The 23,066-nt window shown below is 44.2% G+C and overlaps 1 long non-coding RNA gene across 1 annotated transcript; it reads right to left on the bottom strand.

The window, feature by feature from the left end:
- Positions 1–656: 656 nt before the first annotated feature.
- LOC141104065 (uncharacterized) lies at positions 657–22,734 on the bottom strand. The gene is made up of 2 exons (XR_012235477.1): positions 22,539–22,734; positions 657–1,164 (listed from the first exon to the last, which is right to left on the bottom strand). It is a non-coding gene; the product is annotated as an uncharacterized lncRNA (long non-coding RNA).
- Positions 22,735–23,066: the final 332 nt, after the last annotated feature.

Raw genomic sequence — 23,066 nt, 5'->3', positions numbered from 1 at the left:
TGTTACAGTGCTGTTTGTCTGCTCACCGGAAGTCTTAGGTGCTTCCGATTTCCGGTATCCGATTTCCGGTCTTCAGTCCATAGCACTTGGTCCTCCTCCTTGCATCCGCTTGGCCCCGGTTTGGCGTGATGTCACACTCGCTGCAATTTGGCGCCATGGGGAGGGATATTTAAACCTCACATTTTAGAAGCCTGCTTGGGCAACTTGGGAGCTCATGCTGAACACGGACAGTGGCATCAGGTATTTTCTTGACTGCAAATAGGACAGATAGTGTTCCTGCCTTCACTCAGTTAGAAATTCAGTATTGCTTTCAATGTTCTTTTTTGGTATAGATTGCCACTGGTTACTTTTGTGCCCCTTGGGGGGGCTCTGGCTGCTGACCTTCTTGGTATCCTTCCACCTCTACGCTTTCCCCTAGTTGTGGGGACTGGGGCAGGGTGTAGCCTCTCACATAGTGGTGAGACATTTTGAGGTGAGCAAATGCCTTTGAAGTTCTAAAGATATATTTTATATTTTTCAATTACAACCTTTAATGCATATTGTTTGTATATACCTATATATTTACATATATCTATTGCTATGACTGATATCTAATTGGGACTCTAAAACAAAGTTAATACTGCAGCTGCAGGAACAGATTCACGGGACTCAATCACTGTGTTTAAAATGTCCGTTCAGTTTCAAAATGTATTATTACATGTTATTTTATACATAGATAAGAAAGGGGTGGTGTGAGATGTTATTAAAAATTAACAAATATGTTATTAAAAGCTAACAAATAGAAATATATTATTAAAAGCTAGCGAATAGAATAATTGCAAAAGTAAAACATTGAGAAGGGAGGGGGGAGTAAAGAGCGTTTAGTAGGAGATGTGACTGTGTGTTAGGTGAAGGTTACACAACACATTTCAACAGTGAGAACAAAATGGAATCTCTTGTGCTTAAATGAACAGTACAGTGAATGTCCATGTCATTTCCCTCCTTTTGTTTATTTGACACCATTCTTCTCCGTGTTGCATTCAGCCGATTGCTGGTAACTCCTGTTACATTGGCGCAGAGAGACGGCGTCCTTTTCAGCTCTCTCCTAGCTTTCTCACAATAATGGGTTCATCAGGGTTGGTGGTACATTTGTTGGTACAGCGGGTAGTCACACAGAGGCATAGCCTGACGAGGAAGTAAATAAGAAATATGAGAAATAGGAACATCACAATGTAATCGCCTAGTTTCTGTAACCATGTTGCTATGCCATATAAAAAGTCACCAAAACCTCCTAAACCTTGAAAGGGGTTCCATCCATCTTTAGCAATATCTCTGGCCTTATTCTGGTAGTTCTCTTATCTTAGCAAGATGCCCTTTAATAATGTCCTCATTATCAGAAATGTATATACAACAGTCAGTGTGAAATACCTTACACATACCACCTTGAGCTGCAGTGAGATAATTTAGCATTAATCTGTGCCCTACTTTTTTAAGCTGAGCCATTTCTTCATTTAATAAACCTATATCAGTGGTAGTAAGGTTAATAATCTAATCTACAATTCTAGTGTAATTATTTATTCTTTTCATTGCTTCAATTCCCCATCCTGTCCAGGAAGGGAACCATGACCATGCCATGTCACCCTCAGTGAACAGCTCTCTTTTGAATACTAAAGGGTATTCTGGACTTTGATCTAGTCGCACTGTATCTTTGCGAACAGCCAAAGCAGGTGCTAACTTCCCAATATAACATGTACCTGTAACATTAGTAGGAAGCCAGGCGTAAGCTTTATTTCCACATATATAATATAACCCTCTACGTATGGATGGTATGCCTGCTCCTAAAAAACTGGAAGCAATGACATGGAATCTCAGGTAACCGATTATTTCACATATTGGGAACTGTGAGCAAATTGTACTATAAAGGGTTCTATTTAGTTCTGGATCTGGGATATAACAATATTGACCATAGTTTCCTCCATAAACTGTAATTTTTGCTCCGGTGCAATCTGAATTGCCCAACCGTGTACATTTAGTGTTAAACGGGCATGTAATGTTTAAACAAATCTGTGGAGTGTTTATCTGTTTTAAAACCATCAAAGTTACTGATCTGTGCTCATTACCTGTGGAGACTATGTATGAGCCATTTATTCTGGTCCTGTTACATATAGTTACATAGTAGGCGAGGTTGAAAAAAGACACAAGTCCATCAAGTCCAACCTATGTGTGATTATGTGTCAGTATTGCATTGTATATCCCTGTATGTTGCGTTCATTTAGGTGCTTATCTAATAGTTTCTTGAAACTATCGATGCTCCCCGCTGAAACCACCGCTTGTGGAAGGGAATTCCACATCCTTGCTGCTCTTACAGTTACAGTGTTTAGATCAGTGAATTTGAGAGGCATTGCTATCATGGGTATTGTTCCTGTTTGGGGATGTAAGTGAGAACACACCCAGCAGTTACTAGCGTTGCTATGGGTTGCATACAATTTTAACATTTGGATGAAAGGGTTATTTTTCTATGTCTCAGTTCCCACAAACAACAAAAAGAAAAGAAACAAACATCATCATTTTTTCAAAGGATATCACTTCAGGATTTTCTTGCAGTGACTGGGGTGAATCCAGGTGGGCTTTCCTTCCAACTTAACTGCGGAACCGGTTGTCAAAAGCACCAAATGTGGTCCATCAACTTTTGGTTCTAGCGGCTTTCTGACTTGTCACTTGACCACCACCCAGTCACCTGGTTGGATTCTGTGAATACCTAAAACAGAATCTGGGTCGGGGATAGATTTATAAACACCTTCATGTATTTTATTCAATGTTATTTGCAAAATCTGAACATATTCTAACAGACTAGAGTGAGAAGCCTGTAACTGTTGGGGAAAATATAGCCCTGTTTTGGGTGGCCCTCCAAATAAAATCTCATAGGGGGACAGCCCATGTGGTTGTTTAGGGGTAGTTCGTACAGAATATAGGGCTAATGGCAAAGCTTCCACCCATCCTTTTCCTGTATCTGCTTTAATTTTTGCACATCTGTTTTTCAAAATTCCATTAAGTTTCTCAAATTTACCACTACTTTGTGGATGATAAGGTGTATGGAAAGCTTGCTGTATGTGAAGGGATTCCATTACCTCTTTCATTACTTCCCCAGTAAAATGGGTTCCTCTGTCACTCTCAATAGTTTCAGGAACTCCATATCTACAAACTATTTCATTCAAAATTTTCTTTGCTGATTTTGCATTTGCTTTAGCTACCGGCCAGCACTCAGGCCAACTTGAGAATATGTCAACACACACTAAAGCGAACTCATAGGTGCCTATTCTGGGCATCTGAATGTAGTCTATTTGAATTCTTTGGAAAGGGAAATCTGGCTTAGGAGAATGCTTTTGGGAAACATGGACAGGCCTCCCTGCATTGTACAGAGCACTAAATCCAGGTGCTATCCAATAGCAGTCAGTAAGTGCCACCATCGTGCCCTTAGCAAGATGACTGACACCATGTGCCAGTTGTGCTAAAACTGGGTACAAGCTACTGGGTAGACACCACCTATTGTCAGCACTCCACAGGCCCTGCTGATTTTGGGTAGCATTACATTTGATCCACTTATCCTTCTCTTCATCAGGGGCCTGGTTCTGCAACTGAATTCGTTTCTACATCCCACTGCTCTTGATGAGGGGAATCTGTCCCCGCTACCTGGGCGACCCCTACAGTGGGTGTGACTCCAAATGCCATAAGGGCAGCATCCTTTGCCGCTTGGTCCGCTAAAGCATTTCCTCTGGCTGTCATGTCATTTCCCCTTGCATGCCCTTTTACCTTCAAGATGGCAATTTCTGCTGGTTTCTGAAAGGCCTCAAATAGCCACTCTATGAGTTCTGCATGTTTCACTGGCTTCCCTGCACTAGTCAGACAGTTCCGTGCTTTCCAGATAGGCCCAAAATCGTGGGCTATACCAAATGCATATCTGCTGTCAGTGTAAATGTTTCCCCTTTGATTCTCTAGTAGATGACATGCTTTGACTACAGCACACAACTCCGCTTCCTGTGCTGACATCTGGGGTGTCAATGCTTCCTGATGTAAAATGGTGTCTGTAGTGGTTACAGCAAACCCTGTGTGTGGCTGACCATCATCAGTGTAAAATCTGAAACCATCTACGAATAAGTGTGTGTCACAATCTGATAAAGGCTCATCTTTTGCTGGTGTGACAGAGGCCCTTTCTACCTCCATCAGAGCCATACAATCATGAGAAAAACTCTCAGGTTCTACATCAGTACCATTTGTTGCATCTTCCTCATCAATTATAGGAAGAAGAGTAGCCGGATTTAAAGTAACACATCGTTTGATTGTTAAATTCGATGGAGCAAAATAAGCAGACTGGTACTTGTCAAATCTACTGGCAGACACATGTCTGGTATTTTTTTGATTCATGATTTCCTGTACTTCATGTGGCACATACAGGATCAGAGCAGAATCTAGTACAAGCTCAGTTACTTTGTCTAGCAGCAAAATGCAGGCTGCTATGGCTCGCATACAACTGGGAGCCTTTGATGACAGGGTCTAATGAGGCTGATACATACAACACAGGCCTCTGTTTGTCTCCATGTAGCTGGGTGAGTACCCCTGCAGCAAATCCATTGACTTCATGACAGAACAACGAGAAAGTCTTAGTATAGTCAGGAAGTCCAATGGCGGGAGCTTCAGACAAAATTTTAAAAAGCTCCTTTATCTGCAATTCATTGTCCCAATTGAGTTTGAAAGGGTTTCTAGTGGTAGCCTCATATAGAGGAGCCATAAGTTCTGATGCATTTGGAATCCAGTCCCTACAATATCCCACTAACCCCAGGGAGGCACGTAGTTGCCGTACATTTCTTGGCTTTTCAAAGTTTTGTAGAGTTTTAACTCGATCTGGGGTTAGGTGACGGATTCCATGTGAAATGCAGTGACCCAGGAAAATCACTTTCTCTTGGCAGTATTGTAGCTTATCTTTGCTAACTTTGTTGTTACTGTTATAGAGAAACATGAGAAGGCTTACTGTTTCTCTGCTACAAATGTCCTTTGTATCAGAACAAATAAGCAAATCATCTATGTACTGAAGCAAAACTGTGTTTGGGTGTGAGGGGGACCATTGATCCAATACTTGCTTTAACGCAGTATTATATTCAGAGGGGCTACTCATACAGCCTTGGGGCAATCTTGTCCATGCTAACTTTTGGGCATCATGGGTAAATTAAAAAAGGTGCCAGCAATCTGGATGCAGGGGCACGGAAAAGAAAGCATTTGCAAGATCAATCACTATAAAGCAGGTGCTGGAGGCAGGTATTCCACTTAGTAAAGTGCGGGGGTTGGGCATGATCAGGGTATCTGCCTCAATTATATTGTTAATGGCTCTCAAATCATGCACCATGCGGTATGTCACCTGTCCACCCTTCTTGTCTGGCTTCTTTGCAATTGGGAACAGGGGTGTATTGACTTGGGACTTAATTGGTACAACAACCCATGCTGCTTTCAGTTGAGTGATTTGATCCTTTATCCCCTCAGTCTGAGCAATACTCAGTGGGTACTGTTTAATCTGTGGGAGATGGGCTCCTGGTTTAATTTTTATCATGACTGGGGTGCAATCCAGCAGACCTACATCATACTTGCTGGTGGCCCATAATTCAGTTGGAATCACTTTCAATTTTGGTGGAAATGGCGGAGTGGAGTCTTAGCTTAAAAATACTCCACAGGCAGAATTTAAAACTTCTCCTGACAGACTACTGACCACTTGGACTCCCGTAGGAGTGTAGTCTATGTTTGCTAAAATTTGGTTCAAAATGTCAGCTCCCAAAAGATTGGTAGGAACTGTGTCTGAAACTAACACTTTAGTGACAATTTCTGTTTGCTGTCCTAGCCTGAGTTTAAGTGGCTTGGACTCAACCAAATCAGTAGAGGTCCCGGTTAGGCCAACACCAGAGATAACATTTGTAGATAATAATCCTGGAGGTAAGTCCTCTATATTAAAAACACTTCGGCTTGCACCTGTATCGATTAAACAGGTTAATTCTGTTTCTCCTCCAGGATAGGGGAGTTCTTGTAAAAATACTTTTACTCTGGCCTGGGGACCACTGTCTCCCCTATTTAACATGATTGATACTGGCTTGCCATTTTCCTATGCCTGATCCACTGCTTTTGGCAGAGAACTGGGATCAGCATGAGGTGCCTCTAAGCTCTTTTCCAGTCTACGGTCAGGAAGATGGCAGAATTTGAATGTGTCCTTCCCCGTCACAATTGTAGCATATAATTGGTCCCCAATTGCCATGATTTCTGAAATTGCCTTTGCCTCTTCCTCTTCCTCTCTGCTTCTCCATGTACATAACCTTGGGTTTGCTGTCTTTTTGGTTAATCCTGTTTTCTATGGATAACAGGATAGGCAGAACGTCTCGAATAGACATATTGCCTGCCTCAGGCCTTTCTGTGAACAACTTTTCTTTCAACTGGGGTATTAAACCATCAAGAAACCTTTGTTTCACCAGTTGTGTAGATGGAACTTGCAGTTTCTCCCGCCTTCTCTTCCTCTATTTTAATGCCTGCTTCCTCAGCCATATCGCTTAACCGCCTCCAATAAACCCCTGCTACTTCCTCTTTCCCTTGCTTAGCATTTATAAATTCAGCATGTCTGGTTTGTCCATATATTTGGGGCAACTTTTCCTTCAATTTCTCACAAACCTCCCGTCCACTAACCATCTTACCTAGATTTTTGACATCTACACCACATTCTTTAAGTATATAGCCAGACATATTGCTTCCCACTGCTTTAATAAGAAGCTGATGAATGTCAGTAGCAGAAGCCTCATATGCTTCCTGTGCAGCGCTAAGTTGTTTGCAAACCCAATCAGATTCTTTCTAGGATCTCCCAATCCCTCTAATATGGCTCTCATATCTTGGGGACTAAAAGGTACGTGCCATTTAATTTGAGACTTACTGTCAACAGCATTACCTTCAAAAACTAATTGGGTTCTGACAGGATAAACTGCAACAGATTGCTCTGTGCCAGGGGCAGAAGGGCTGGCATCTCCCTTCCTTCTCTCTTCATCTTGCTGCAACAATTTGGAAATTATGGTTTGCTCCGGAAGTTCAGACTCTATCTCTCTTTCTCTGGCCAAAGCCTTAAGTTCAGAGAGATCTAGTTTTGCATATGTGCCTTTTGATTTATGCCAATCATCTGTTTCCAGGATACGAGCCAAAACCCTCTTTGTAGGTTGATATGGGGCTGTTAAACCTCTGCTCTCTACTATATTGCATAGCTCATCTTTTGTGTGTTCCATGTAATCTAATTCTTTTGCTTTTGTGCGTTGACCCCTTAAAGCCAAACTGGCAGCCACATAAGGTGGGGGGTCCTCCTCTACAGAGTCTTCTGGCCAAACGTAGTAAATTTGGGCAGTACTTTTATTAAACATCTCCGTCAAGCCAGTTTGATTTGCTACTTTAGCTTCTGTCTCCCATGTGCAAGCTATTCTCCACGTTCCTTCACTGCACAGTAGTGGGCCATAATCGTGCAGAAAAGTTTGCCATACTTGTAAATCAAAAGTCCCTTCAGATTTTAAAGGTTTCGCTGTTCCCTTTGTTCATTCTACCCATTTATCTAGGGGCTCAGTATAGGCAGAACCGTACCTTCGGTTCATATATTCTCTAGTGCTCATCTTGCGCTGGGCATTTTCTGAAGGCCTCACTCCCTTCATTCCCTTAATTAATTTAATGCCCATAATGACTGGCCAGTCTTCTCTACTTGTGCCTATATCCTCTTGCCTCTAAAACAAATAGTACAGCAAATCTGCAGATTTACAAGAATAGTCTCCACTTATCTACGTGGATAGAAGGGGTTTATGACAATAGACAAAACACTCATTAAGAGACCCTCCTCGTCTCTTCTCTGAGTTTTATCTGACCCCACCATGCGCCTCTGACCCAGGTCTCCCACAAGGAGTCAACGCAGGGAACTGCAGAGGATTTTCCCTATCCACACACAGTCCAACCCATGAAGGGGGACACATACACATTCACACACACACATTACCCCACCAGAAAGGTCCGAGAGTGGTCTGGTTTCCTTGAGAACTGACAGATAGGATACATAGGAAAGGCAGAAATATAGCAAGCTTTTGTCATGGACTTTTATCAATAAAATCTAATTTTTACGGATTTACGCTATGAAGTTTTCTTTTTCCTCACTTCATATGGATGTTCGCTATTGGGGATACTACTAAGGATAAAATACCCCCAGACGGAGGAACGATTCCTGGATTCGCCATCGGGGGATTTTCTACACATGCCTTTTACCCCTGCAGGGGTGAGGTAGTCTGGTGAATGCAAGCACGAGTGGGGGTACAGTGAAGGACGGGGACTATATCAGTTAAAGCTGAGACCACATTTTCACCAAAAGGACACATTTTTGGGACTTTGATCTTGGACATTTATGTTTCACATACTTTTTTTCTTATACACAATCTTTAAATTCCCAATTTTTTTGCACATGTGTTGGGGATTTCTATATATTATTTTATATTTTTTTCTATTTTCAATGCTACAATTGTTTGCTTGGATTGCAAAATACTGTCTTGATTGCTATAATTGTTTGTTCACTTGTGGGCACATTTCTCTATACACACATGGATACTTGATATATTGAGGTTAAGGCACATTTACATATTTATTAGGAGCACGTTGCACTTTATTGCATCATCTGCTAGGGGTATTGTTTGCATTTGATACACCTTGCATTTGTGGGCACATTCCTCTATACACACATGAATACTTGTTATATTGAGGTTAAGGCACATTTACATATTTTTTAGGAGCACGTTACACTTTACTGCTAGGGGTATTGTTTGTATTTGATACACCTTAGCCCCTGTCATGTATTGTTTACACGCACAACCTTTTTACCAGTATTTTTATTTTTTTAATTTTATTTATTTGTCAATTTTTTATTTATGTATTCTTTTATGCGCATATAGCCGGACAGCGCCAATTCCCCTGTTCAGAACATTACCCATTTTTGGATTTCACCTAGGTGATTTTCATTCATAGGGGGGCAGCAGTCCCTTCTTTCTCTTATTCCTAAGCGCAGAATTACCGTCATACATTTATTCCTTTGTCACCTCTAAAGTGTACTCCTCATTTCTGCTGCTATGAATATTTTTGGCTATATGGTGAATCGTAATATCAATCTTGCAGGGATATGTAGTCAAGAACAGGTCACCAACATGCAGGATATGAATAGTCTTTTTAAACAGCTTAGACATTTGCTTGAAAAGCAACTCAGGGTGTGGTGGGATATTGCCACCCTTGAGACATATATTAGTGAGAATATGACACCGAGGAGATTGAGGTGGGACCTGAATCCTAATGACGGCCTGAATGACGCCACCCTTATGGAGGAGTGGTATTCCTTCTTCTCTAAATGTGAGAAGGAACTCCTTGGTAATATCATTAAAAGGAGACAATTGAAAATGAGGATGGTCGAGGTTAACATCAATGAGATAAAAACACTATTGTTACCATTCAGCAGCCAGAATGACTACAAAGTCAAAGAAAGGGAGCTGCAAGAGCATATCACAAAATATGATACAGACATCCAGGCAAAAAACAAAAGAAATACAAAAGGGATGTCTTAGATTATACCAACAAGAAGGTTTACAAATGGCAGATGGAGTTGGGTGAAACCAATGCAGACTTGGATGAATTATCCTTGGATGACAACTTTATTGATGAGTCTACAGAGGGAGATACTCAGAACCCGAATACTCCGCGTCACACCAGATTTGAACACACAACCCCTAACAGGAGAGAAGAAATTCCCAGAACCCCCAATTTTCCACCTAGACACTTGGAAAACAGGAGGGATGAGTATTATGGAAGATCTCCAGGTACCCCAAGATGTATCTACTCGCAACCGATACTCCCCACTTAGATATGGGAGACCACGTATGCCTCAGTGGGACCCTAGGAACAGGAGAGACTATCAAGGAGAGAGGGATTTTCAGCATGGAAGACCACGAGACAGACCCCCTGGGAGATGGAATGCGAGGGTACAATATCACCCAGTTGGAGAGGGACATGGCGAGACTCCTATGGTCCCCAGAGGAGAGACCCACCACCTGGTATGCACAGGACACCGAGGATGAATGGACATCGAGATCAGTTTTCCCCACAACATCCACGTATGAATCTAGAGGATGGAAGGAACACGAACTTAGAGAGAGGGCCAGAATACCAACCCAGAGGTTATGAAAGAAACAGACTAGAGGGAAACGAGGAGGGAAGCAGAAAAAGAAGAAGGGAATACTAGGCCAAGGAATTTACAACCTAAGTGAGGCAACCTTTACGGATGATGAATTAAGGATATTGGATTTGGGACTGAAATATGCACCAGAAAAAGGGATTGATAAGTTCGAAGTGTATATTGATTTACAAAAGTTCATCAGGAAATTGAAGATAAAGAAACACTACGCTCTGAATAAAAAAGTCAATGCAGCTACTGGAACTGATGGCTATACCCACACTGAACTTAGGAACAATTCCATCTTCAACCCCAAGGTCCCGGGGGATCAATGTATAGGTGCGTTCAAACGAATGGTAGAGAATGACCTGGCCAAAATGGGCACAAGGAAATCCAGAAGTTCCCATATTTGGAAGATGATCAAAGATATCGGCAAGAGGAAGGAGGTGGTAATAAGACCCGCCGACAAAGGAGGTGGTCTGGTTATTCTGAAGAAAGAGGAATACGAAGAAGAAATGAAGAATTTATTGGGAGTTGAAAATACTTACAAAAAATTGAAATGTAATCCCAAACCACAATATCTAAGGAGCCTAAAAAGACTGGTGAAAAAGGGGGGTGTAGCAGGAATTTTGAACAAAAAAGAAGCCAGATACCTGATTCCGGACTCCACGAAAACCCCTGTCATATACTATCTGCCCAAATAACATAAGCGGTTGAATAAACCACCGGGTGGACCTATCATTAGTGGATTGGATTCTCTATTCTCGAGATTAGGTGAATATATAGATCGATTTTTGAAACCATTAGTAGTAAAGGGAAAATCCTACCTCAGGGACAGTACTCAACTCATTAATGAGTTGAGAACAATCACTGGAACTGACCACTGCCTTTTGGCAACGATTGATGTCAATTCATTGTACACAAGTATCACGCAGAAGGATGGGCTAAGAGGGGTTGAGAAAGCTCTACACGAAGGTTCAGATCTCAAGTAGGAGCAAATACAATTTATTTTGGAAGGCCTGGAATTGGCGATGGGGAGTAACTACTTCTGGTACCAAAGAGATTTCTATGTACAGAAAAAGGGGGTTGCTATGGGTGCCAAGTACACGCCAAGTGTGGCGAACTTATTTATGGACCTATTGGAAGAGCGCTATATATATGGTATTAGAAGATCCGAGATAAAGTTTTACCGTCGGTATATTGACGATGTAATTATTCTGTGGGAAGGGGACTCTGATTCCTTTGAGAGGTTCCTGGTTGGACTCAACCAGAACGAATATGGCATTTCCTTCACTGGAAAGACTGATTGGGACTCAATAGAATATCTAGACCTACAGATTTTTAAACAGGATGGTGAGTTGTCAACAAGGACTTTCTTTAAACCCACCGACCGTAACGGGTACATACCCATCTCGAGCTGCCACCATCCAAAATGGAAAAAGAACATACCTAAGGGGCAGTTCTTGAGAATACGGAGGAATTGCAGAAACATCGAAGACTATCGGAACCAGACAGATAGCTTAATTAGGAAATTTTCAGATAAAGGATACGACCCGGAAGCTCTGGTCAAAATAAGAAATGAGATACAAGGATGTGACCGGAACTCCTTGTTAACAAAGGAGGGTAATAATAAGAGGAATTCTCCGGCAGACATCTCCTTTGTCACAGGGTTCAACAACCAATATAGATCTATTGAGCACATTGTAAGGAAATATTGGCCGATCTTAAAATCTGACAGAACTCTTGGAAAATTATTGACAAAAAAACCTCAGTTCATTTATAGGAGAGCACCCACTCTCAGAAACCACCTGGTCCATAATGTTATTGATCCCCCTAAGAATGTGAAATTGTTCTCTGATATGAAGGGATTTTATAGGTGTCAAAGTGTTTGGCCTGCCGAGTCAGTAAAAGACAACCCAAAAAAAGAACATCTTTCAGGGCCAGGAATGGCAAAGAGTATGAGATTAGAGAGTTGGTCACCTGTAACACCACCCATGTAACCTACATCATCGAATGTCCCTGCCGGCTGCAATATGTGGGCAGGACTACTAGACCCCTCTATGTACGGATTAGGGAACATATTAATAACATCAGGAAAGGGTTCCCTAAACACAACCTCTCCAGACATTTCGATGAATTCCACCATAGGGACCCATCTGGCTTGATTTTCTATGGTATTGATACCATCAAAAATCACTGGAGGGGGGGCAGTAAGAGGGTGTTGATATCACAGAATTAAACAAGATGGATACATCGTTTGGACTGCCTTGTCCCCAGGGGTTTGAACATAGAGATAGACCTTAATTGTTTCTTGTCCAACTTCTAGGTGCCTCCCCCACCAGCTATACCAACCCCTCTGCAATCTCTAGGCTCCTAGGCAGTCTACCACCCTGTACGTCTCTGCTATTGACTGTATGTTTTAGATTTTATTGAAATAAAGATGTCCTTATCCCAGAGTGCGGCTATCCAGGATTTCTTTCTACCTCTCTGCAAACCAGCAAAGCCAGCACCTGGAACCAGTTCTTACTAGGGCGGTGTCATTCCAGAGCAAGAGTGTCTGTGAGCTGCATCTCCTTTTTTCCTGGCTCCTTTAATTATATTAACCTTAGATCTAGCTTGTGGTTTTTAAGTCTCTACCCTTATTTACACCAACACTTGAACCATCTTTACTATATATTTTTAATTTTTCTCGTATTCCATACATTCCTCAGCAATCTTACCGGTATCTTATACCGAGACCTCAGGTTTTGACTGCACAGGTCCCTGGTTTTATTGATTTTCATTCCTTTTTTCTCCCTTTTTAATATAACCCCAACAGTTTGTATCATGTTTTTCATGTTTTTTATATATACATAATTTTTTACATCTTCTGTTGTTGCCCCCTATGCGTATCTTTGGGCTCAGGTTACAACCTCTTGTATTTACACCCTTCCTACATAATTTTTCCTTTTTATATTTTACATTTATACACATATTTTTTATATATATGTTTATTCTTTATATATGCATTTCCCAAAAAATTTTTTACATGGCACTGTGCGCTTTGGGGCACGCAGTATGATATGTACTTAGTGTTAAAATTCCTTGCTGAACATATTCTTTATTATAATATGTGTTTGGAATACAAATTATATTAATCCCATGTTGTGGCTTTTTAAATCAAATGGAGGCGCCTAAACATGTTGTTACCTATTACATCCACATGATGGCGCGGCACTATCAGCAAGTATACCACTAGATCTCAATTAGAAGTCATGATGGTGGGTTAGGAGCAAATGATTGGCTTCCGTGGCACCTCCATTTCCCTATTTAGACGTGTGGAGTACCAAGATCGCCGCGCCTCAGATGACGTCTTGATGACGAAACGCGTAAGGCGTGGCCTCGTGATACGCACACGTCAGTACCTCTTTGTGTTTGTTCCGGTTTCCAGCTGTAGGCGGTGGAACGCACGCCACACCACGCTGCTCAACAGCTGAGAGCCGGCTTCTGGAGCATTGTCAGCTCCGGTGTTTTTATACTGGTTTAAACTTTTTACTACGATTGTCATGGACTTTTATCAATAAAATCTAATTTTTACGGATTTACGCTATGAAGTTTTCTTTTTCCTCACTTCATATGGATGTTCGCTATTGGGGATACTACTAAGGATAAAATACCCCCAGACGGAGGAACGCTTCCTGGATTCGCCATCGCGGGATTTTCTACACATGCCTTTTACCCCTGCAGGGGTGAGGTAGTCCGGTGAGTGCAAGCACGAGTGGGGGTACAGTGAAGGACGGGGACTATATCAGTTAAAGCTGAGACCACGTTTTCACCAAAAGGACACATTTTTGGGACTTTGATCTTGGACATTTATGTTTCACATACTTTTTTTCTTATACACAATCTTTAAATTCCCAATTTTTTTGCACATGTGTTGGGGATTTCTATATATTATTTTATATTTTTTTCTATTTTCAATGCTACAATTGCTTGGATTGCAAAATACTGTCTTGATTGCTATAATTGTTTGTTCACTTGTGGGCACATTTCTCTATACACGCATGGATACTTGATATATTGAGGTTAAGGCACATTTACATATTTATTAGGAGCACGTTGCACTTTATTGCATCATCTGCTAGGGGTATTGTTTGTATTTGATACACCTTGCATTTGTGGGCACATTCCTCTATACACACATGGATACTTTTCTTTCAACTGGGGTATTAAACCATCAAGAAACCTTTGTTTCACCAGTTGTGTAGATGGAACTTGCAGTTTCTCCCGCCTTCTCTTCCTCTATTTTAATGCCTGCTTCCTCAGCCATATCGCTTAACCGCCTCCAATAAACCCCTGCTGCTTCCTCTTTCCCTTGCTTAACATTTATAAATTCAGCATGTCTGGTTTGTCCATATATTTGGGGCAACTTTTCCTTCAATTTCTCACAAACCTCCCGTCCACTAACCATCTTACCTAGATTTTTGACATCTACACCACATTCTTTAAGTATATAGCCAGACATATTGCTTCCCACTGCTTTAATAAGAAGCTGATGAATGTCAGCAGAAGCCTCATATGCTTCCTGTGCAACGCTAAGTTGTTTGCAAACCCAATCAGATTCTTTCTAGGATCTCCCAATCCCTCTAATATGGCTCTCATATCTTGGGGACTAAAAGGTACATGCCATTTAATTTGAGACTTACTGTCAACAGCATTACCTTCAAAAACTAATTAAGTTCTGATAGGATAAACTGCAACAGATTGCTCTGTGCCAGGGGCAGGAGGGCTGGCATCTCCCTTCCTTCTCTCTTCATCTTGCTGCAACAATTTGGAAATTATGGTTTGCTCCGGAAGTTCAGACTCTATCTCTCTTTCTCTGGCCAAAGCCTTAAGTTCAGAGAGATCTAGTTTTGCATATGTGCCTTTTGATTTATGCCAATCATCTGTTTCCAGGATACGAGCCAAAACCCTCTTTGTAGGTTGATATGGGGCTGTTAAACCTCTGCTATCTACTATATTGCATAGCTCATCTTTTGTGTGTTCCATGTAATCTAATTCTTTTGCTTTTGTGCGTTGACCCCTTAAAGCCAAACTGGCAGCCACATAAGGTGGGGGGTCCTCCTCTACAGAGTCTTCTGGCCAAACGTAGTAAATTTGGGCAGTACTTTTATTAAACATCTCCGTCAAGCCAGGGGCGTGGCCTGGCTATGGAGGAGTGAGGACGTGTTGAGCCCGAGCTCCGTCCGGTCCGCAGCTAAATAAGCAGCTACAGGGGTGATTACCCCCCGATTTCCGCACAGGGCATGTCACAGCGGCGGCGGGCTTCTTCCCAGCCGAAAAGAGCTCACCCCAACGGCCAAGGATCGCTGGATTCTTTCCTTTCCGACACCCCCCGCCAGCAGAGGGGGAAATCCAAGATGGCGCCGGAACGAAACGGCCACGCTGCAGCAGGAAATTCAGCCAGCGCCTCCAGCACTGTCTCCTATCTCTTCTCCCAGGCTGGTAAGCGACTCCATCCCCCCTGCATCCCCCCGCTCCACATCGCCACAGGACAGGGGCACAAACCTGGCAGATTTGACGGAGGACAGGGACATCAGGCAGCATCTGTGGTCTCTCCCCACTAAAGAGGACCTAGAGCGCTTTACCAGCAGGATTGAGAGGGCCTTCAGGCAAGACATTGAACAATTGCAAACAGATACCACTGAACTGGGTCACAGGGCAGAGACTCTGGAGCAGAAATTTGATGACACTGTACCCGCCATCGCCTAGCTCAGAGAACAGACTGTCACCCATAGTCACCAGATTGAGGCCCTTCTGTGTCAGTTAGATGACATGGACAACCGCAGCAGGCGAGCGAATATTCGCATATGAGGCCTTCCTGAAGCTACTGCACCTAAGGACATTGTTCCCACCTTGCAGGGAGTGTTCCGTGAGATCCTGAGTTTGCCTCCATCGGTGCCGATTGAGATAGACAGAGCGCACAGGGCACTTCGGCCCCCATCAGAAGACCCCGACAACCCCAGGGATGTGATCTGCAAGCTACACAAATTTACACTAAAGGACCGTATAATGCAAAAGATGCGTAACAGACCAGTCTTTGACTTTGATGGAGCTCAACTGTCCTTTTACCAGGACCTCTCACGGCGTACCCTGATGCAGCGGCGAGCCCTACGCCCACTCCTAATGGAAATTCAAGCAGCAGGCCTCACATACCGCTGGGGCTTCCCATTCAGCCTCCAGGCTTCCAAAAATGGCCGTTGGGCTATACTACGCACGAAGGATGACCTCCCCCGCTTCTTACATACCTTGGAGCTTAATCCAGTGGATTTCCCAGACTGGCGCACCACTCCGGACATCCAGATGCCCCAGCTACCTCAGCCATGGATCCAGGCGCTCCCGTGGTCGTAACAGGCAAACAGAGGGCCCACGTCCGGGCACCTCTACAACCAGTGACTGAACAAGCTACTGACACCCTCGTTGCTCTTACTAATTTTTCGGACATAATCCCCTCTTCATCATAGGTGTCCCCATCAGGACACTGGGCCCAACGGACGCATTGCTGTCATATTCGACTTCCACTTGCAGGACGTTACACGCGAGGCCCCTTGCACTACTTCCCAATTCTGAGTACCATTGGGCGCCATGATGGACTGGGGGGGTCCGCGGTCCAGCTCCTAGCCTGGTTGTCTGGTTTCCTTCCCACCGTTTTCTCTTTTTTGCACTTTTTTGGGAGTTTTGGGAGTCCGAGTTACATAATCTCCTTTCTCCTCTTGGCGATATGTACTGTTTTTTTCTCCCCCCACCCTGTTTATGTGTCATAATGGACTGGACAGACGGAAGGGCTGACCGTCCCCTTGGTGGTCACCCACGTACCCCACCTAGGCCTCACCTTACTAGGTGACAGTCCCTTGTGGGACTCCGAGTTTTCACCCGGGTGGTTTTTGGGTTGATGCCCCCCTCCCGGGTGAGCTCTATAGTTTCTTGTTGTTTTCATCCGTATCCCTCTCCCTTCTTTTCCTCCCCTACCCTACCTACTCTCTCCACTAACCCCCTCTAAGTCCCCCCTTCTTCCTATCTACCTCCCCCCTTAACTTCCCCCCTCCTCCCCCTCCCACCACCTCCCCCCTTCATATCATTTTGTGCCTGATATCACTTTCTAGAGCTAACGGTTATTGCTTTGATCTTCAGGTCGCCTTTTGACTGACTGAACCATGCACGGAGGACCCAGAGGGGGTGTGACCGGTCAACTATCATCCAGGTCGGGTACGCCGTCACTAAAGGTACTGTCCTATAATGTCAGGGGGCTCTGCTCTCCACACAAGCGCAACAGGCTTTGGCAGGAACTAAAGAGGCTGGGGGCCCAGGTGGTTTTCCTGCAGGAGACTCACTTTAGGGAACAGTCCCTCCCAAAGATACCTACACACTTATACACCCAGTGGTTCTTTAGCAACTCTCCGGTGGCCAAATCACGAGGTACAGCCATTGCGTTCCATAGGTCTTGCCCATTCCGGCTCTCAGAGAGCTGAGTCGACCCGCAGGGTAGATACGTCTTCGTGAAGGGGGTCTTGGCCAACAAAAAATTTACATTTGCGACTCTCTACGCACCCAATGCCCAACAACTCTCCTTTATTGACTCTGTGTTAGACAAGCTGAACGAATTCAGGGAGGGGCACCTAATTCTTGGAGGGGACTTTAATGTGAGCCCAGACCCACTCGTTGACACATCCCGAGGCCGCCCCACTCACTCCCAAGCCTTCCTCAAGCATTTTCGCAAGTCACTGCAGAACAGCTTCCTTATAGACACGTGGAGAGCTCTTCATGCGTCAGAGAGGGACTACAGCTACTACTCGGGGGTGCATGACGTGTACACGCGCATTGATTTTATGTGTGTGGACCACGACACCCTTGAGCTGTTGCAGCCAGCTGAAATGGGCAATATCACTATTTCAGATCACGCTCCAGTGTGGGCCGTGCTACGAATCCCAGATGAAACGCAGAGGGCCTGGTCCTGGAGGCTTAATGAAAGCCTCCTAAACGATGCCTCGGTAGTGGCCAGGGTCTCTGAGACCATTACACATTATTTCACAGAGAATGTGTCTGAGGATATGGCAGACGGAGTGGTGTGGGAAAGCCATAAGGCGGTACTCAGGGGTGAACTGATCTCCCTAGGCTCTAAACTTAAAAAGGAAAGGCAGATAGACTTCCAGAGGGTACTGACAGCTTTACAGGAAGAAGAACTTAAACACAAACGTCAGGGAGATGTTCAAGCCCGTGATCGGTTGATCGAACTGAGGGAACTCTTTTCACGCCTCCTTGACCGTCGAGCGCGCAGACAACTACGCTACCTTTCACATAAATACTACGAACAGGGAAATAAGTGTGGTAGAATGCTCGCTAGAGCGCTCCGGCAGAGAAGACTGACAGCTCACGTGCACTCCGGTCCCCTGACGGTACGGCCACATTACACTCCTCCGGGATTGCCTCCATCTTTAGAGATTATTATGCGGACTTATATCACCTAGATAAGGAGATCTCCCACACGGGGCGGACAGCGAAAATGAAAGCTATTGGCGACTACCTCGCCTCAGCTGGACTTCCCTCCCTGACACCCGAACAGCAGCTAGACCTTGACGCCCCCGTCTCCCCTCAGGAGATCATCTCGACAGTGAAGGCCTTACCTAATGGGAAGAGCCCTGGCCCGGATGGATATTCCAAAGCGTACTATGTAAAATTTCTCCCTTTACTACAAAATCATATGTGTAGGTATTTTAATTCTTTAGCCACAAACCACCAGATCCCCCCTGAGGCATTATTGGCCCACATCACCGTAATCCCGAAGGAGGGCAAGGACCCTACTCTCCCACAAAGCTATCGACCAATATCACTTCTTAACGTCGATATAAAAATTTTTGCTAAGATCATGGCAAATCGACTTAAATATGTCTTGCCCTCCTTTATCCACCCTGATCAAACGGGATTTATCCCAGGTAGAGAAGCTAGGGATAACTCCATCCGGGCCATGCAGCTTATACAATGGGCATGTTCCCATAGGAATTCCACCCCATACCTTATTCTGTCCACGGATGCCGAAAAGGCTTTTGACAGAATAGATTGGTCATACCTTAAGGCGGTGCTGGAGGCTTGGGGACTAGGCCCTCATATGCTTAGATGGATCATGGCACTTTACGCGACCCCCAGTGCGAAGGTCAAGGTAAATGGCCACCTGTCCCTGGGGTTCCCCATACGGAATGGCACGAGGCAGGGGTGCCCCCTCTCCCCCCTCTTGTTCGCTCTGGCTATGGAGCCACTGCTTCGAACGATACGGGCGAGTGCTGACATCAGAGGGGTGACGGTGGGGTCAACGGAACACAAACTGTCGGCCTATGCCGACGACGTGCTTTTTCATTTGACTCAGCCCTTGGTGTCACTGCCAAACCTTATGAGGGAACTAAAAACTTTTGGTCAGGTGTCCAATTTTAAAATAAATTTTTCAAAATCCGAAATCCTGCCCATCACCATCCCTGCGAAGATGGCTAATGACTTACAACAAGCTTTCCCATTTAGTTGGGCTACAACATCGATTAAGTACCTGGGTATACAACTTACCAATCGATTTGATAATATTTACTCGGCTAATTTTCCCACCCTTTTGAGCATGGTGCGTAGAGACTTACAGAACTGGGCCAAGACCTCCTTCACGTGGCTGGGCAAACTTAGCATACTCAAGATGAACATCCTTCCAAGGGTGCTCTTTTATTTACAAATGCTGCCAGTCCCTCTCCCCAGGAGCTTCTTTACACAGCTTCAAAGCCTAATGATTAATTTCATCTGGCATGGTAAAAGGCCAAGACTGGCTGCGTCTTTACTACAGAAGGCCAAGGAAATGGGAGGCCTGGGCCTCCCGGATATAAGGCGATACTACAGAGCCATTGCGATCCAACATATCCTCAACTGGCGGCATCATGGGGGTTCAAAAGTATGGGTCTCCTTGGAGAAGAGCTTGGCAGGACGGGACTTGTCTTACGCGCCTTGGCTGCCTCGTGAATACAGAGGACTCTCACAAACGTCCTCCCCGCTAACTACTCATATCCTGCGGGTCTGGGATCGCACGAATGCTTTGTACGCTTTGGTGCCCCCGGGCTCCCAACTGGCACCGCTGGGGGGGTTCGGGTGGTTCCCTCCTGGGGAGCAAAGGACCTTTTTTGGTACATGGGTTACAGATGGTAATTATAGCTGCGGCAAATTTGTAGACAAGGGTAGTCTGATACCCCTAGATGCCTTGAGGACTAGCCATGGCAGATTCCCCATGGATTGGTGGAGACACCAGCAACTCCAACACTTCATTGCAACAGAGGGGGCTTCGATGAGAGGGCTAGACACCATTACCACACTAGAAAGATTTTTCATAGAAGAAGAACCAACTCCCCATCTGATCTCTGAGTTATATAGGCTACTGGGTTCAGTTTCCGCTGCTTGCAAGCCGGCTTTCATGAGAGAATGGGAGCGGGACCTAGGGATGGAGTTCTCGCCAGAACAGCGCCTACACATGTATAAATTAGCACATTCTAGCTCCATAGAGTCCAGAACGCAGGAAACTAACTACAAGCTTCTAACTCGTTGGTACCGGGTACCAGCCGTCTTAGCACGTATTTACCCCTCGGTTTCTGACCGCTGCTGGCGTGATTGCGGTCAGAAAGGCACCCTCCTTCATGTGTGGTGGGAATGCCCAGTAATTAGGCCGTTCTGGACGGAAGTACAGGCTACCATTAAAAATGCTCTGCAGATTGAGATCCCGTTCTCCCCAGAGCATTTTCTCTTGCACCTCCCCGCCCTCCCTCTGAGCCATTACAAAAAAAGCGCCCTTCCTCGTCTATTAAACGCTGCTAAAAGGTTGGTACCTCTCCACTGGAAGAGTCCACGGATTCCTACCTTAAAAGAATGGTTACAGAAGGTGGAAGATATCAGAGAGGCGGAGGAGTGGGTGGCGAGGTGCAAGAATAGGAGTGAGCGCTTTGATAGTATCTGGGCCCAGTGGCGGAGATTCACCATTGACACTAATCCTGTGTCCTCTAGCCTGGAAGTCGCGCTGTTGGAGTTAGCGGAGCCCTCCTTGAAGCTAAGGAGGTCTATATGTGGTGACGTGCGTGCCTGAATGGCATGTCTCACCGCCCTATTGATTGCACCGGGTGCAGACCTTTTCTTTCCTTATGCATGGTTCACAAGGTCCACAGTTGAAGGCTCACATGAGACGCTAGGCGTCTTCAGTTTTTTTTTTTTTTTTAATTTTTTTTTTTTTTATAAAGGCAAGTTTTGTATCTCCCTTACTAAATGTTATAGAATCATTACCGGGGCAGACTTATGGGATAGGGGCTCCGCCTGGCGACACAGGCACCTTTCAAAGGCATTGACCCCGGGGGATGCCCGTGGGGCGCCTCCCTCTTGGTGGAGGTTAGTTGGAGGCATATGGCCCCCCTCCCGAGGGACCCGCCTGGTGGACATCTCGGGGGCCTTAAAGCAGGGACGAGACCCCCCCTCCAATACAGAATGGAGGGCTTCTAAGACGGGTCCGGCCAAGAAGTTGCCATGGCGGGACCCCCTCCTGGGACTCATTTTGACTGTTTCACAGTGCAATACAGTTTGGAGAAGATTTAATCCCTCATCCCCTTCCCCCTCCTTCCCTTACCCCTCCGTTTTATACTCTGTCTTATGATTGGTTTGATAACTTGTTATTGTCTGGAACGTCTAGGTCTGCACTATAAGAATTGCACTGTATTGTGGTAAGAATGACCATAGACTATATGTTTGTGTGTTCCCTTTAATATATAAAATAAAAATAAAGATTATATAAAAAAAACATCTCCGTCAAGCCAGTTTGATTTGCTACTTTAGCTTCTGTCTCCCATGTGCAAGCTATTCTCCACGTTCCTTCACTGCACAGTAGTGGGCCATAATCGTGCAGAAAAGTTTGCCATACTTGTAAATCAAAAGTCCCTTCAGATTTCAATGCTACAATTGTTTGCTTGGATTGCAAAATACTGTCTTGATTGCTATAATTGTTTGTTCACTTGTGGGCACATTTCTCTATACACGCATGGATACTTGATATATTGAGGTTAAGGCACATTTACATATTTATTAGGAGCACGTTGCACTTTATTGCATCATCTGCTAGGGGTATTGTTTGTATTTGATACACCTTGCATTTGTGGGCACATTCCTCTATACACACATGGATACTTGTTATATTGAGGTTAAGGCACATTTACATATTTTTTAGGAGCACGTTACACTTTAGAACATTTTCAGAACATTAAGGGCAGCTTACCTAGCCGGCATTTGAAGTCTGCATTTCCCGATGACCCCGATCGAGGCGCGGTTCCTTCTGAAGACTCTGCCAAACTCCTGGTATTTGCCTCGCCAAGCTGATATGACTGAATTCTGATTGTGACTCTAAAACAAAGTCAATACTGCAGCTGCAGGAACAGATTCACAGGACTCAATCACTGTGTTTAAAATGTCCGTTCAGTGTCAAAATTTATTATTACATGTTATTTTATACATAGATAAGAAAGGGGTGGTGTGAGATGTTATTAAAAACTAACAAATAGAAATATGTTATTAAAAGCTAACAAATAGAAATATATTATTAAAAGCTAGCGAATAGAACAATTTCAAAAGTAAAACATTGAGAAGGGAGGGGGGAGAAGAGAGCGTTTAGTAGGAGATGTGACTGTGTGTTAGGTGAAGGTTACAGAACACATTTCAACAGTGAGAACAAAATGGAGTCTCTTGTGCTTAAATGAACAGTACAGTGAATGTCTATGTCACTATATATACATAATTTTAGAATCTG

This window comes from Aquarana catesbeiana, linkage group LG01, assembly GCF_042186555.1.
Source record: "Aquarana catesbeiana isolate 2022-GZ linkage group LG01, ASM4218655v1, whole genome shotgun sequence".
Classification (NCBI taxonomy): domain Eukaryota; kingdom Metazoa; phylum Chordata; class Amphibia; order Anura; family Ranidae; genus Aquarana; species Aquarana catesbeiana.
The sequence above is the reverse complement of the archived record's forward strand: the minus strand, read 5'-3'. Positions and strand labels throughout refer to the sequence as shown.